Source organism: Crocodylus siamensis, chromosome 2 (genome assembly GCF_052110815.1).
Source record: "Crocodylus siamensis isolate JL-2025a chromosome 2, ASM5211081v1, whole genome shotgun sequence".
Classification (NCBI taxonomy): Eukaryota; Metazoa; Chordata; order Crocodylia; family Crocodylidae; genus Crocodylus; species Crocodylus siamensis.
In genome coordinates this window covers 54396067-54412698 of record NC_143396.1, presented here as the reverse complement: position 1 = coordinate 54412698, position 16632 = coordinate 54396067, and the positions used below count along the sequence as shown (strand labels likewise).

At 46.0% G+C, this 16632-nt stretch overlaps 1 protein-coding gene, 1 long non-coding RNA gene and 1 pseudogene across 3 annotated transcripts in view; 1 reads left to right on the top strand and 2 right to left on the bottom strand.

Annotated features, from left to right (window-relative positions):
• Positions 1-4216, bottom strand: part of LOC149870251 (uncharacterized) — a 38653-nt gene extending 34437 nt beyond the window's left edge. Inside the window, exons 1-2 of the long non-coding RNA XR_016440704.1 lie at positions 4111-4216; positions 2126-2221 (exon numbers count right to left, since the gene is read on the bottom strand). This is a non-coding gene — a long non-coding RNA (uncharacterized LOC149870251). The remainder of the gene's footprint in view (positions 1-2125; positions 2222-4110) is intronic.
• A 2700-nt stretch (positions 4217-6916) lies between these two features.
• The window catches only part of TEC (tec protein tyrosine kinase), an 88589-nt gene continuing 78873 nt past the window's right edge, over positions 6917-16632 (top strand). Inside the window, exon 1 of one of the 2 annotated variants that reach the window (XM_090035886.1) lies at positions 6917-7067. The gene's annotated coding sequence lies outside the window, so the exon portion shown is untranslated. The remainder of the gene's footprint in view (positions 7068-16632) is intronic. The other variant, XM_090035885.1, reaches the window with a different exon arrangement.
• Positions 14049-15463, bottom strand: LOC149870250 (serine/threonine-protein kinase TAO1-B pseudogene; annotated as a pseudogene).

The following is a 16632-nucleotide window of genomic DNA, read 5'->3' as shown; positions in this document are numbered from 1 at the left end:
CCAGGTTCAGGCCATTTTTGCTTATCTGGTCCTGGAGTCAGCATACTTAGCATTTTTGTTCTAGCCTTGGCCAAGCCCCCTTGTCATATGTCCAGCTGGCGCTGTGCTCCTTGCCCTTTGGAGAGGCAGGGAAGGATCAAGTATCCTTGGAGTTCAGACATCAGAACACAGATATTTTTGAAGTAATAATCACCAAGCAGGGCAACATCCATAATCTCATCTAATGCCACTTCAAAATGAAGGATGTAAAGATGGCTTATAAAAATGCAAATGACAAACATTGGACCTCTGCCACTGCTTGAGCCACCTATCCATACTGTTACACACTAGACAGGATTTTGTGATGCATGAAGATGCACTTAACAGCCAGGAGGTCTTTAAATCCAAGTACGCAGGGACAGAACTGGACATTGAGTCCTCACTCTTCCTGGCAGCTACTGGCTATTGTTCCTTGAAACCACTCAGACTGCCAGCAGCACTGCAGAGCCTGGGTGTGTCTCATTTATTAATAGGTGGATCTCTTCTTCCAGTCAAAGAGAATGTTGTGAAAGGACCATAGGGGTTAATATCAAGGCATATCTAGCTTTCCTTCATGAATAGGTGACATCTTTGCTGTTTGGTAATATGGATCTTCCAACATCATAGCTGCCTCCAAATGCAGATATGCAGGTACTAACCTGAACCCCTCAGACCCACCCTGTCCATGCACTGCATATGCATATACATTGTATTCATTCAGAGCATTATGCAGTGAATTTTGTAACAAGGCCTTGCTTGTCCCATGACCTCTAACCTATGAAAGACAAATGCAATCTAATATGCCCTGTGCAGCAAACAGTCAGATAGGTCTCCTGCTACCAATAAACACATAAGTTAGACACAAGCTCCTTGCATTAAAATCCAAAGCACATAGAAGAAAAAGCAGAAAAACAACTAAATATTTTCAGCATCTGGGCAGATTTTCTGAATCATGTACATGCTTTGGGATGGCAATTACTTTCAAGCAGACTGTGATCATGTACCAAGGATTGAAAGAACCAATACCTGACATCAATCTATATGATAAATCTCATGGTGTCTTTGACAGTTTTTGCTACCTGGGTTCTACAGCAGGAACTTAATCTTCAGACTGAACTGACTAACAGAATAGGAAAAGCAGCTAAGAATTTGGGGCTATTATAGAAACATGCATGGAAAAACAGCAAACTATTAGTTAAGGTGGAGGTGCGAATTTACAAGACTAGTATGCAGTCACCTCTGCTTTATGGTTTCGACACATGGATTACATATGCTAGGCATATCAGGAAATTAAACAGCTTCCACATAAGATGTCTGCATAAGATCCTAAAAATGAAGTGGAAAGACAGAATACCAAACACAGAGGTACTGGAGCATGCAGGACTGACACACTTAGAAACCACTATCAAGAAGAAAAGGTTGCAACGGATCGGCTACATCAGGAGAATGGGACAAAACCATATCCCCCAACATATTTTGTATAGTAATATTTGAGATGGCTCTAGAAAGAGGCACCCTCTATGGGAGTATCACTATATGTGCAAAAATGATATGAAGTCATTCAACACCAATGTAGAAACCTGGTAAGAGCGCATAGAATCCTGTCCGATTTGGAGGGAACATCCAACTGCAACTTAGATAACATATGGATCTGTGAAAGTTGTAATAAGCTTTGTCACTCTTGCATTGGTCTTGTCAGCCACAAACAGATTCATCAGGTATCTAACTAGACCTTTTATGTGTACCATGATCCAGGGAATTGATGGGTGCCTACCAATAAGACTGAGATGAGACTCAGAGAATCACATCTTTAAACTGGAGGTGGGGCATGGGAGAAGGGGGAAAATTATTTGCTACCATGGAATAATGCCTACTTGTAACTTTTCTTCCCTTAACAGAGCACTCACCTGAGGCATCCATCACCACGAATTTGGCAAAATTGTGAGTGCAGAATAAAGAACAAGTGAAGAAATATTCACTGACTTTGGGGGATCTCTGAGAAATAAGGAAACATGACTCATGTGTTGGCAGGGTTGGGGTTGGGGTTGGGGAAGACCTGTCAAGGATGAGAAGGAAAAGGATAAAAAGACAAAGAGGAAGGGCTTACCTGTGGACAAAGAGCTGGTACAGAATGTTTTTCTTCAGCCCCAGAGAAGGAGCTTGCTCTGACCAGAGGACCAGCAGAGAAGGGGATCACTGGGACCTAGCAAACCACAGACATGAACAGGGAAATGCAGAATTAGCTAATGAAGATGATGAACAGGAAACATTACTGTCAGAAGGCTTGCTCCATCAAGGTTGCACCTTGCCTTCAACCTCCCTTTGGTGCTCCACTGTAGTCCCAGACTCAAACTTCATCATCCCCACTCCTATGTGCTCTGAAGAACTCCTCCTGCTCTGAGCAGCAGTTTGCCTCAAGAACCCCTCAATAACTCCTTCCCATATGGCAGCTCTGATCTCCTCAACAAAAATGTGTAATTGGTGCCATCATGTTCCAACCCCCAGAATCCCTGAGCAATTACAGAGAGGAAAGGGAAAAGGTGACTCTAAGGTTTGTGTGTGGGGAAAAACTAACAACATGTGATCCAAAATGTCCTTGGATAGCTTTTTCCAAACTGTCACTGTTATATTGTCTACACAGCATTTGCAATTTTAGGGAAAGAAAACAAAGGAGCTTATTTTTGCCCAGAAGCATTCTGATGTAGTGAAAGTCCATCTACCATACTTTTAGAAATGTAAACATCTTGATGTGTGGTCTCTTTCTTCTCTCTTCTCTTACAATGTTCAAGATTAATAAAAGAACTCATTTAATGATCCGTCTCCCCTCTAGGGTTTACTTGACATTTAACTAAGTTGTACTGGCATACAAAGAGCTGCATCCACACAATGCATTCTTTATTACAAAGAAACCAGTGAATTACTGTGCTGCTTCTGTCACCTATTGGAAGCAGCAGTACGTCACTTCACAGGGGTGCAGAGCATGTTAAACAGAAACCACTAGGCAAAAACAGAACAACCCCATGACCCAACAGGCTGAGGAACTGTGTTTGTACTATACCCCACAAGCCATGACAAGCTACAAAAGATGTTAAGTAAAGTACATACCTCAAAACTTAGGCCCTTTCTTCAAAGTAGGTACTCAAAGTGGCCAGGATAATTTGCTCCTGGTGACTGTCATATAGGAAGGCCTGTCTAGCAGGCTGTTCAAAGTTTTCTGAATATCTTTGGCTCCCTGCCTCAACTGATGAAAGGCAACCATTTTTGCTGTCTGCAGACAGCATGCAGTTAAAACTTGAGGCAGGCATTGCTTGAAAGCTACCAGTTCGACTACCCAAAGGCTCTTTTCATTGTCTTTCTACAGTTGCTTAGATGGTGTTAAACTGGTCTTTTCTGTGATGCTTATTGCCAATAAGAAGTAAATAGAGTCTCCCAGAGCAAAAGGGAGAATGTGAACATCAGTGTTCATTGTATTAGTTGCAATAGCAAAGTCATCAAATGTCTGGAAGTGCCACAAGCATAGTAACATCTTAATCACAATCACTTCCCCATCACAACAACTCTAACAATCAACCAGCCCACATCATATCGGTTAGCTACTGCACAGAAATCTGGAGAGGCTAGTTTCCGGACAGCAATATGGCTACATGCTACTGAATAGATAACGAGCTCTTCTGTTGGTGTGTGGGTACTGCAGCTCTTTCCTGTAGATTTCTAGGAAAATAACCTTTCAGCCTGAAGTCCTGCAGTCACAGATTCACACAGATTCACATAAGTTTAGGGCTGGAAGGGACCTTGTGAGATCATTGGGTCCAGCTCCCCTGCTCTGGGCAGGAATGACTGCTGGGGTCAAATAACCCTAGCGAGGTGTGCATCCAGTGTGTCGGACACCCTCAAGGCAAACATTAAGTAGTGTGGCATTGACACCACAAATTGAGAAAAACTAGCCTGGGACAGGGCTACATGGTGATGCCTTGTGAGAGAGGCCACATCTTACTTTGAGGAAAACCATCTTGCCACAGAGGCAGAAAAATGACAAACAGTCATCCCAGGCCTGCAGGACAACTCTCTCCTACCAACTTATTTCAGAAATACCTCTGCACAGTGTGAAGATATGGCAGAAATCCCTCTTGAAACAGCTACTCAGGCTCATCTTTCTTCTCTTCATTAAAGTCCTCAGTCCTGTTTCCCTCCTGGAGCCACTGCAGGTAGCATAGGGCAGGGGTTTGCAACCTCTTAACAACAGCAGACTGCCACATGCAACCTGGTCATTGCTGTGTGACACCAATCTCCCCTTCCTAGGCAATCCCTCTGCCTCAAATCTCCCTGCCCAGAGCACTGCCAACAAAGACATAGCCCTGGTCTCTTTATCAGCCATCCCCTCTACCCTACTTCACCCTGCATGAGAGACACTACTGCTGGGCAGGGGGGGGTCAGACAGGATGACCCCACTGCAGTTGTTGATGCTCAGTCCTATAGGCAAGTTCACTAATTCGTGTCACCAGCCTCAATCAGCAACAGCAATGAGAAAGGCAGTGAGGGGCTATGTTAACCCTCTGGCTGCTGGATATGCCAGCACCCTTCCCCCCATAGCAATAATATCTCCTAGGAGAGGCAGCTGATGAGGGGACTGGGACTACTGGAATGTAACCTCCAAGAGCTCCCAGCTGCCCCACTGGTTGTTGGCCAGATCTAGTCTCTTTCTGTGCTGGATCCATCTGTGGGCCATAGGTTGCTGACCCTGGCTAGGGGAATATGTAACCATAGATGTCAAAGCCACAGCCAAAGCTGCCCAGTAGTGTGTTGGTTGGCTTGCGCAGCTGCAGTCATCTAGTAGTGACTTATTAACCTACCTGCATAAGCTGCTACATATGCCCAATAGTTACAGTACCGAGCCCTGTTTTGTCCATATTGGCTGATCAGCTGGTTGACTAGCCATGCAAAGAGCCAGATCTTGGTGGGAGAAAAATCACAGGATGGTTGGAATTGGATCCCAGAATGCAGATGCACCTTCTGTCAGACCCCAACACACACTGCAGGAACAGTCCTGCAACCCACAGGACTTAGAAGCAGCTATATCAGGACTGCAGGATACTCCTCCACCATCTGAGCACATACTTTGGAGGAAATCCCACTCTCCCGTAGAAACAATAACAGGTAGCAAAGTAAAAACTAATTGTTTGTTTGGATGCTGTTACTGCTTGCCAGTTTGTAGGAAGCAGTAACAACAAAGCTTCTCACTTTGAATGACTTCCTCCTTCCCCCAGCTGTGTAGACAGACCCTCCAAAACATTCAAGGTACTTTTCCTTGAAGAGACTTTTACAGTCACCTTCTCCCCAAGATGGTCTGTGCAGGTGAAAATGGCTAGTCACTTGGCAGTCACTTGGTCCTGAGAAGAGGCTGATTTCAATACTGGCTGCAGAGACACTTTCAGGGTAGAGAGTTTCAGACCTGTCCCATATCAGACTGCTGTCTGAGGGGCTCTGGGTGCAGACAGGCCTATTTGACACATAAGGTGACATATTTGACATATATATGGAGCAATGGTTACCCTTCCTGTTATTAAGGGTAGGCTATTAGGTATACGTTAATTGATTTTGGGGGACAACTAACAAGTAAACAGAGATGGGGGTGAGGTCACAGGTTCAAAACAAGTATGCTAAGGAGGGATATACAGTGGAGAACACCAGACAGTGCCCACCCTGGGTGCAGACAGGAAGAGCCTACCCTTTTTTCTCTCCAACTTCTCCCAGCCTGGGCCAGAGTCCTGAACAAACCCAACAGAGACAGAGTGATAGTACCAGACACTGGCTCATAGATTTGGGAGTTGATCCCTGATGCCAGAGGAGAGAGAGCTGTTGCTACTGGCACAAAAAGACCCAGGAGACCAGATCCCAGCCTAATGACTACTTGGGACTTGGACCCTGCTTTTTAACTGTCTCCAAACTCAGGATTTTTTTTTTTTAATTAATATATTTCATGTTTCAGGTCAGATCAGTTCCAAGTCATCGACTGAGCGGAACTCAGTCGTTCCAAAACCCACTATCAATCGAGCAGGAGGAGAACTCAGTCGTTGTGAACACTGTGTCTGGCACGACAACCAGGGAACATCCTCTGTCCCAGGTGCTCACCCTGGGGCTTTGGATACTCCCGAATCCATTGGCAGGCATCCTACATGCAGGTCCAAGCCTGGAAGTCTTGGGATTATTTTGGATGCCTCCAGGCAAGCATCCTTCATCCTAGATGCTTTAGTTCAGAACTTCAGATACTTCCCACACTTGATCTTAGCCCACAAGGGGCTGAGAAGCTCAGACACTGTCACCCCCAAACTCAGAGACTGGCTGGGAGCTGCTCGCATTTGAGGCTTAGTTTCTGATGTGGCGCTTGCAGCACAGAGCCTGCTTTTTTTTTCTTTTTTTTTTAAAAGAAATGTTTCATGTTCCAAGCCAAATCAAGTCCAAATCCGTGAGCCAGTCCAGAACTGTAAGTGGCCCTACAGCCAGCAAATATCCTCCACCCCGGCCAGGGACTTCAGCTATTTCCAAAGTCTTTTGGCAGCTGTCCTACGGGCAGGCCCAAGCCTGGAGGCTTGGGGTTCAGATGCCGCGGAGTTTCACCTGCCCTCAGCCCTAGCAAGCTAGGGAGGAGCCAACCATTTCGATAAAGTGGGCTTTAAGCCCCAACACCTCGGCGGGTACTGAACCACGCCGGACGAACAGTGATCCCCGGGAACGCTTCAGGAAAACTGCCTTCATGGACCCAGAAACATGGTGCCCTCCAAGGGGTGCCGGGCATATCAGGGGACAGCACATCCTGCTCCTCTTTGCAGGCGGCGCGTGCGGCCCTCACCCCAGCGGGCCCGCGGCTCGCAGCTTCCTCCTTCCGAGCGGGCGACGGGGCAGCTGCCGGAGCAGAGAGCGAGCCCCGGGCGGGGCGGGGCGGGGCTGGCTCTGCCGGGGCGGGGCGGGCCGGGGCGGGGGTGACCCGCAGCTCGCTCGGCGCTGAGGCACCTTCCAGCTCCAGCGGCGCCAGCTCGGACCCGACCGCCCAGGTAAGTGCGGGGCAGGGCGGGCCGGGGGGGCTTGCAGCCCGGCTCCTTCGCGCGCTTGCCAGCCCTGCCGTGTGCTCAGGGCACCGGCGGAAGGGCCGGCGAGCAGGTGGCCTGCTGGTCCCCGGGCTGTGTAGGGGCTGCAGCCGCACGGGGTCCTAGAGAGGCTCACGGAGAAGCGGGGACCGCCCGCCAGAGGGCGTGCAGTGCAGCCCCTGCCTGCGGCCGGACCATCCCGTACCGCCCTCGCCTCAACTCTGCTGAGACCACCCACCCCGGCACGGCGGGGCAAGGAGCGCGCCCCTCTCTAAGGTCCCGGGGCGAAATGCTTTGATCCTGATGCTCTGGGGCAGAGCCCTGGTGGTTTTGCAGGCTGGTGGCTTAGGGAGAGAAGCCATTTGAAAGATTTGAAATGTCTGCCCTTCAGCAAAGTGTTCTGGGATGCGACAGTGAAAAAGCATGTGAAAGAACCAAATCAGTTAGCCTTGGCCTGCCTTCTCCTCCCCGGGAGGGCTGAGAATACTTTTATATGTAATAATTTTAATTACTGGCCATCTGGGTAGTAGCTGGGTGAGCTCACATAGTGCCCTAACACAGGCTTCCTTTCCAAATGTTCATGTACCTGTCTCTTGGTGTAAACTGTTTGGTATAGTAAATGTATATCAGACTTGAATTGATTTAATGTGCATCTCAAAATTCAACTCCAAAGTACTTCTTCAGCATCATCTTGGAAGTCTAGCAAACAAAAACATTTAAGACCAAAAGTCTGACCATAGATAGAAAGAAGTTCAAGTAAAGCTACCCTGTGGATGCTTGACCATTCTTATGGACACAAATGCTGTAGAGTATAAAATCTTGCATTTTGTACAGTGTGATGGTAGAGTAAATTGTGTTTCTTCTGGGATTAGTGCTCACAACTGTTCACCAAGTGATTAACAAATTGTCACCTTCTATTGTTAGTACTTAGTATATTTTCATCTTTAAGGGGACAGGGAGGTAATGTACCTTTGTCTGCTCTGGCACGCTGGAAATCCGGTGCATCAGAGCAGACTCAGTTAATTGAGTCTGTGGCGCACACTAGCTGACACACCTGGCACTGTGTCACATGCATTTGTATAAATGGCAAAATGTGTATCAGTGTGCAGAAAATGTTGGTGGTGTGCTTTTGAACTAAAACATCTATGTGTTTTAGTTCAAAAGTGTGCTGGCACCATTTTCTCAGTACTGGTGTGCAGTTTGCCATTTATACAAATGCATTCACGCCATTCCAGTGCATACATGTGTAAAAATGCCCATAGAGTCATAGAGAAGTAGGGCTAGAAGGGATCTCTAGAGATTATTAGTCCAACCCCTGGACTGAGGTAGGATCATCCTTAGCCAAATTACTTCATTCAAACATAATCTAAACTCTACATAAGACTGCCGTCAACCCAGACACAACATAGACCTAACACCCTAACTTGCCACAGGTAAAGCAGGGGAACCATGGCAGCCAATGTCCTGCTTCTATACAATGTTGTCAGTATCACTCAAGAGATTGCAGGTAGAGAGCCATGCCCTCTGCTACAGAGGAAGGCAAAACCTGCCGCAGTCCATATAAATCTGACCATGGGATAAGATTCCTTCCTGACCCCAAATATGGGGATCAGTCTGGAAGGGCAAGAGGAACCATGGTAGCCAGGAACCTCTGAGCGGAGGGGCAAGGCCTTCTAGCCAGGAACCTCTGGCTTTGCTCCCAACAGGAATACTGGCACATTTCAGTCAAAGTCCCAACCTTGGCTGTAGCTAACACCCCATGCCTCTGGGAAGGCTTAAGAACTCTCTAACACGTATAGCAGAAAAAGTGTGTGTGTTGGGGGGGGAGTGGACCAGGAAGGCCCACAAGCATGGGAAATGCCCATGGTATAGCACAGGCCTTGATCATCCCCACCTGGCTGCTGCCCAACCTCTTTCTGAATGCCTACAGTGATGGGGAGTCCACAGCTTCCCTAGGTAGTCTATTCCACTGCCTCTCTGTTTTTACAGTGACAATTTTTTTCTGGATATCCAGTGTAAACTTACTTTGCTGTGACTTCAAGCCATTAGTCTGCATTCTCCTTTCTGCAGCAAGAGAGAAAAGGTGCTTCCCCTTTTCTTTATAGCAGCCCTTCAAGGATTTGAAGACTGCTTTCATGCTAGTCACAAAACCATTGTAACTTCCTATGTGGTATGAATGCCATCTTTCGCTCTACTACTCTCTAGCTCTCTTTCATAGTTTCTAGGGTCGGAAAGGACCTGAGCAGATCATCCAGTCCGACCCCCTGCCATGGCAGGAAAGAATACTGGGGTCAAACAACCCCAGTAAGGTGTTCATCCAGCCTGCTCTTAAAGACCCCCAGGGTAGGAGCCAGCACCACTTCTCTTGGAAATTGGTTCCAGATCCTAGTCACCTTCACCTTGAAGTAGCGCCTCCTGATATCTAGCCTAAATCCACCCTCTGCCAGCTTGTGACCGTTATTCCTGGTCACTCCTGGTAGTGCTTGTGGGAACAGGGACTTCCCCAGTGCCTGCTGGTCCCCTCTGACTAGTTTGTAACAGGCTACTAGATCCCCCCCTCAGCCTTGTCTTGTGGAGGCTGAACAGGTTCAGGTCCCGTAGCCTCTCCTCGTAGGGCCTGCCCTGCTGCCCACGATCATGTGAGTGACCCTCCTCTTTAAACCATGTAACCCTTTTCTCCAGTGGTTACTCCCTGCTTCTCTCAGGCAAGAATGTGTTTTTCCTTCTCCGTGGATGTCACTTTCTTCTCACCCCCATTTTTTTCTCTGAGGACCACCCTCGCTCTTGTCTTTTCTAGATGGCTCTTCCCTGACTCACTCCTCTGACAGAGCTTTTCTCCCTTCCCACTTAGCAGATTCAAGGGTGGTTCCAGAAGTTCCAGACCCTCAAGTGTGTCATCTAGATCTTGCCTTGGGCACTGGAGCTGTGGATGGGGAACTGCTGTCCCCCTCTTATGATACTCTTACTCCCAGCCACATTGGAGACCTGTACAGGGACGGAGGGCAAGCAGAAAGTAGTGTGTGTGCTAGATAAAAGGAGCTATAAACTGTCTTTCTGACATGAATGATTGTAATGGTAGTGCATGCTTGTCTTCATCTGCCCAGTTTCGGGGCTTCTCTCCCTCCCTGCTCTTTTTTTTTTTTCCTATTCTTCTACCCTCATACAGTTGGTTAGGGAGGAAGTCTTGAGGTGACCTTTGGCATCTCACTGTAGCTCCTCTTGATGGCTATGGCTCCTACAGGCCACACATTACATATGTTACACAATTAACTGGTTAGTTGTGCCATAGATTTAGACAGGCTATATCTGCAAAGCAATTATCACCCCATAAGCATGTCCATCCAGCTATGAAAAGAGCCAACTAGCTACAAAATCAGTGTTTGAAAATGTGTAACAGTGTTTTTTTTATAGCTGGTTTCTATCCAGCTTTAATTTAAATGTGTGGCAGGGCCCACAGAGTCAATCCTTCTGCTGTGCTTTTCTTATTTTTTTAGGGGTTTTCCCTTTGGTTTCTATTTCTAATTTTAACAAGTCAATTGTTATATTCACTCATATCTCTGTTCTTATAAGAAAGGAGGTGTTGCATACTCAGCTGTCTCGCAGAAGTAATAATGCTGTGCACTAAGGTTTTACATTAAGACAATGCTTTCAACATTGGGTTGCATGCTGAAATCATTCAGAAAATGAAAGCAGTGTAATCAGGCTAGGCACCTGGCTCTGACACTTTCCCATGTGATACTGTTACAGCTGTGATCGGCAGTCCCCCACACTAGATCACTCAAACTAACTGGGAAGTTGCTGCTAGTAGAATCTTTTTCAGGAAGGTCTCCTGGCAAAGACTTGCCCCCTTATCTGCCATAGCCTAGATTTCATAGAATTATAGGAAGTTAGGGTTGGAAGGGACCTCAGGAGGTCATCTAGAACAACCTCCTGCTCAAAGCAGGGCCATCCCCAATTAGATCATCCCAGCCAAACTCTGTCTAGCCAGGTCTTGAAACCCTCCAAGAACGGCGATTCCACCACCTCTCTGGTAACCTGTTCCAGTGCTTTACTACTGTCCTAGGAGAGAGTTTTTCCTCATATCTAACCTAAACTTCCCTTTCTGCAACTTGAGACCATTGCTTCTTGTTCTGTTGTTTGCCATCACTGAGAACAATCTAGCACCATCTTCTTTGGAACCCCCTTCAGGTAGTTGAAGTTTTTTTGTTAAAGCCTCCCTCAGTCTTCTCTTCTCCAGACTAAATAAGCCTAGCTCCCTTGGCCTTTCCTCTTAAGTCATATGCCCTGACCATTTTTGTTTCCCTCCACTGGATTCTCCAATTTGTCTGCATCCTTTCTGTAATGGGGGGCCCAAAACAGTATTCCAGATGTGGCCTCATCAGTGCTGAATAGAGGGGAGTAATCACTTCCCTCAATCTCCTGGGAACACTCCTACTAGTTCAGCCCAGTATGCTATTAGCTTTCTTTGCAACAAAGGCACACTGTTGGCTTATTCAGTTTATTGTCCACTGTAAACCCCAGGTCCTTTTCTGCAGAGCTCCTGCTTAGCCAGTCAGTCCCCAGCCTGTACCAGTGCATGAGATTGTTTCATCCTGTTAAACCTTATTTCTTAGTGTTTCAGATATGAACAAGATCATCTCTTTCCCCCTGCTCCCAGATGTGAAGGTATAATTTTTTTTTTAATAGTTGAAAAGACTCTAGAATTATGTCTTTGATCTATTATATTACATTTTAATCATATATTGTAATTTACATTTTTACATTTTACCTATAATCCCAATCTAAAACTAACACAATATACAAGGAACCTATCTAATGTAGAACTAGTCTACTAGGACAGCACCCCTTTATATCAGGAGGAAAGTAGCTGGTGACACTGACTGACAGGTGAAAGAGTCGGACGATTGCCATCTGTTATATGGACATCAACAAACGCTCTGTTGTCTCTCACTGAGAAATATAGCTTTTTGTCCTCTACTGTATAATTGACCACATCACCTGAATCAGCCAGAGCTACCCTCTGGCAAAAAGAATGGGAGAAACTAGGTGACAAAGCTGTTCAATGGAGGAAGTGAGGAATTACTCCTAGTGAAGATTTAGCATCCAGTTCCAGTTACAAATACCACACATGGCGGAGCCCAAACAGATTGAGAGTGGGTCACAACTGATGCAACTTTCTCATGAAATCCTGGTGCCTCTATGCAGCTGACCAATGTGTTTACTAGGAGGAACAAACCATGGATCATCTCCTGTGATGCCCTATAGCTCCACAATGCACTCCACAAGATTTGGCAACATGAGCACCAGAAGCAGTGGCCTGTGCAGAATATTGGTAGCAGAACTTATAGGAAGGGGGGACTGGAGATAGGACAAGAAGAAGATTGTAAATTACATATTTTGAATTTAGTAATGTGAAGCATTGAGAGACCTAGATGGTCACTCATGATGGCTGAAAATTAAGATGGATAAAACAGTATGTTGCTCTACAATATTCTGTTCAGTAAGTAGATGTGATGAAACTGCAGCATCTTATGATTTGATGATAAGATCATGAGGAAGAAGCAAATTTCACCATTGCTGAAGTTCGAAGAAGCATGGGAAAAAACAACAAAGGGTTTTTAAACCTGAAAGCTTGCTAAAAATTTTTCCCCCAACTATTTAAGTTGGTCTAATAAAAAATATCAAATTCACCCAAAGAACCTTGTCTGCCTATGTCCTTAGACCAACATGGCTATAACCTACACCCCTGGAGAAAAGCTTGTATTTTTCCCCCCAGTGCATTGTTTTGTTCTACATTAGACTAGTCCCCTGTGGATTTTGTTAGTCTTAGATTGGCCTTAAATGTAAAATGTAAAAATATTTTAATTTTTATGCAAACATTTATCTCAAATATGCAAAACACTTTCTATTTATAAGGAAATAGAACTTTGTACTTTGTTCTGTCTGCATAAGGATTGTGAAAAGATGTCTGTAACTTCAGTGAATCAATGGTTGTTCTCTGTTGCTTTTGTCTGCTTTCTATTTTCCTTTTCCCTTTTTATGACTGAAGTTTACACTCTGGTTTAAAAAATGAAATGCTACAAGTTTGTGTATAAAGACTTCATTATAAAAAAGGAGAGAAAGTATAGAGCTCAACTGGTTAAACAAGAGTAATACTTTGGCATGGCAAGGTGAAGCAGAAATTTCCTGCAAGGTGGCAAAGATACATTAACAGATTTGATAGGTGCTAGGGCTGAAAGAGACCTCGCAAGATCATTAGGTCCAGCCCCCTACCCAAAGGGCAGGAAGTCATCCAGGTGTTTCTTGAACATAGCCAGAGTAGGAGCTTGCACCACTTCTGGGGAGAGCCTATTCCACTCTGGAGACTCAGACGGTAAAGCGGTTTTTCCTTCTGTCCAATCTAAAATGGTCTTCCAGCAGTTTGTGACTGCTAGACCTTGCCTTTCCTATGGTGCTCTGGTGAAAAAATGTTCTGCCATTTCCTGATGCACACCCCTTATATACTCATAGGCTGCCACCAAGTTACCCCTGAACCTTCACTTCTCCAGGCTGAAGAGTCCCATGCCTCTCAGCCTCTCCTCATAAGGCCTCCTCTCTTGACCTCTAATCATGTGCGTGGCTCTCCTCTGGACTCGCTCAAGCTTCTCCACATCCGTTCTAAAGTGTGGAGCCCAGAACTGGATGCTGTACTTCAGCTGTGGCCTCACCAAGGCTGAATAAAGTGGGAGGATGACTTCTTGGGTCTTGCTTGAGATGCAAGGCAGGGTTTTGTTTGCTTTGCTGGCTGCAGCATCACATTGGTGGCTTATGTTCATCCTGTGACCAGTCATGTGTGAACCACTGGATATTTGTGAAGTAACACTTGTACTCCTGCTCATGCCCTGCTCGGTCCATCCCCTGGAGACTGTCTGCCTCAGAGCCTGGAGGCTGTTGTGGACCCCTATCACACTACCTCAAGAGACCTCTTGCATGGGCCCCAAGGGGTAACCCCATGGCTGGGTCCACCTTGTGTTGGATGGCCCCAACCTTGTGGTGGGCCACCCATAGGATGACCCCAATGAGGTCCTGCACCCCCTGTTGGATTGTGGGACCAGCCAGGTAGTTGTGGCTTAACACCTTGGGGGAGAGGTTAGAAAGAACCATGTTACTAAAACCTTCCCATATGCTCTCCAAGTCAAAGGCTTTGATCTCATGGGCTTGCTGCTCCAGCAGGCTCCATATCTGCTTTGTGCACTCCTGCAGCACCAGCATCTCCTTCCCAAGTTTCTGCTCCAGGAGGGCCCTGCAAAGAGACACCCTCTGCTCAAGCTCACACAGCTCCTGGTCATGTTGGGCCTCAGCCTGCATCTTGATTTTACTCTGATACATGTTCAGCAGCTTCAGTTCATGTGCAGCTGCATCTTCAAAACCTGGCACTCTGCTTCCTGTGCCTTGTCCAGATGCAGAGCTTGTGTTGAGAGCATTTCATTAATGCTGTGATTGTACTGCTTGGCAAGGATGGCCAGCTTGCACATCTGCTCCTCCTTGAGCCATTTCAGCACTGCTTTGTGCTTGCTCTTTGGCATGGTCTCCAGCAGATAGTTTCTCAAGGCTTTGTACTGCCATGTCTGAATCTGGCATGTGTCCTGGAACTGCTTCTTGATCTATAGCTCTTTGGACTTCAGGCTCTTGGGCTGACCTTCATGACATGCTTGTACTGTAGTTCCCTCTCATGCTGCCTGTTGTACTCCAGCTGGTTGGTGAGCTCAGTCTAGTGCTGCAGGTAGATTAGCTTGCAGTGCATTTTCTGGGTGGTGCTGAGGTGGTGGAACTCCAGATTCTGCATGGATTTGTGTTGGCACAGCAGCATCTGCATCTTGTCCAGCTCCTCCCAAGCAAGGTCTTGCTCCAGTTGTGGTGCCCCAGGAGCATTATCTGCTTGAAGTGGAGGCATTTCAGCTCCAGGTACTGCTGCTGGTGGTTCAGTAGGTTGGCCTCCTCCTCTGACTGGAAATGCTGGATGTTCTCTTCTGCTTGAAAAGCCACTCATGCTTCTCCTTCAGGGTGCTCTGGTTCTCATTCAGCTCCTCTTTGAACTGCTCTTTGTGGAGGTTATATTGTCTCTTCTGCAATTCCAGGAAGCTGTTCAATTCCTGCTTCTGTTGAGCCTGAATGTGTTGTTGAAGCTTCTTCTCTTCATTAGCCATCACTTTGGGCTCCTTTACTGTGGCTGCTTGGTGCTTTTTAATTAGCTTTGTCATTTCAGCAGTAAAGTTGTTGCGCTGTGTTTCAAGATCTTTGTCCAACCTGAGGCGATGCTTATCCATCTATGCCTTCAGTCTGTTTTCCAGTGCCATCAGCTGTTTCTGGTGCTGTCATCTCATGCATTAATTCCCTTCAGTCAATGGACCATGAATATGTATGGGAACAAAGTAGCTGTTAATTAGGCACAACTCTCCAGGAATCTCTCATGCTCTCCTCACCACTGAATCTGGGCTCAAGAAACTTTTTATGATTTAATGAACAATGGATGTCAATTTAACACATGTTCCCCACGTTTATTATTCCCTTCCTTAGCCTAGAAAATCATTCTGATCTCCTTTCCTGTCTTGCATAATTTCTGGACTATCACAGTTACAACATCACTCTTAAACTACCGTTCTGATCCCGTCTTTTCACATGCTTTGTTTAGAAAAGAGAATACATAGAAATATGTAGGGTAGAAAAGCTGACATTCAGCTGGAATACATGTGCAGTTTCTATCTTAATGAGATGGGGAAACAGACAGTGGTGACTGATAACTGAATACTAATGCCAGCAATTTTAAATCAGCTCATCTCAGGTTCTGACTTGGGCAATGTTTCATGGAAAGGATAAATACAATGTGATATAACATGCTACCCAAAACTAAAATAGTGAAATACAAGCCTGGGTTTGGGATTAATTTTATAAGAGAGAAAAAGAAAGGTTTTTTGTATTGGAGAGGCGGGAGTTTCTTGAAAGTGTGAGAAATAGCAGACCTGAGAGGGCTAAGAGAAATGTATTCCCATTTTTTTCTAATGGAGCTAACACAGCAGAGATCCTGCTGCACTGAAGTAGGGTGGTGATATCCTTGAAAGGTGAGAAGATAATTCAACAGAATAAAGCCTCTGGAGGAATTCTTAGGGATGATATCAGGAGTATAAACCCAGTCTAATACTGTTCCCACAAGCAGTAATTTATTATCCAGTAATTTATAAGCATTTAAAGTAGAAAAACCAAATGTTTGAGATCAGGTTGAGTGACATAGATGATCCCAGTGGGATCCTGTTACAGCCAGTTTCACTAAACTGATTAGCTCATGAACTTCAGATTCCCACAGGGGAAATGTGTAAAACCTAGCACCCATGTCAGGGCCCCAGAACCCTACTGCACCGATCTTAAGAGCTGGCAGGTTTTGTAGCTGCAGCAGGGCCCAGCAGCCAGGCCTGTTGACCTGGTGGAGGAGGCAGCATGCCCTAGATTTCTTTTAAAATAATATGGTCACCTCCCATCCAACTCTGTAAATATGCTG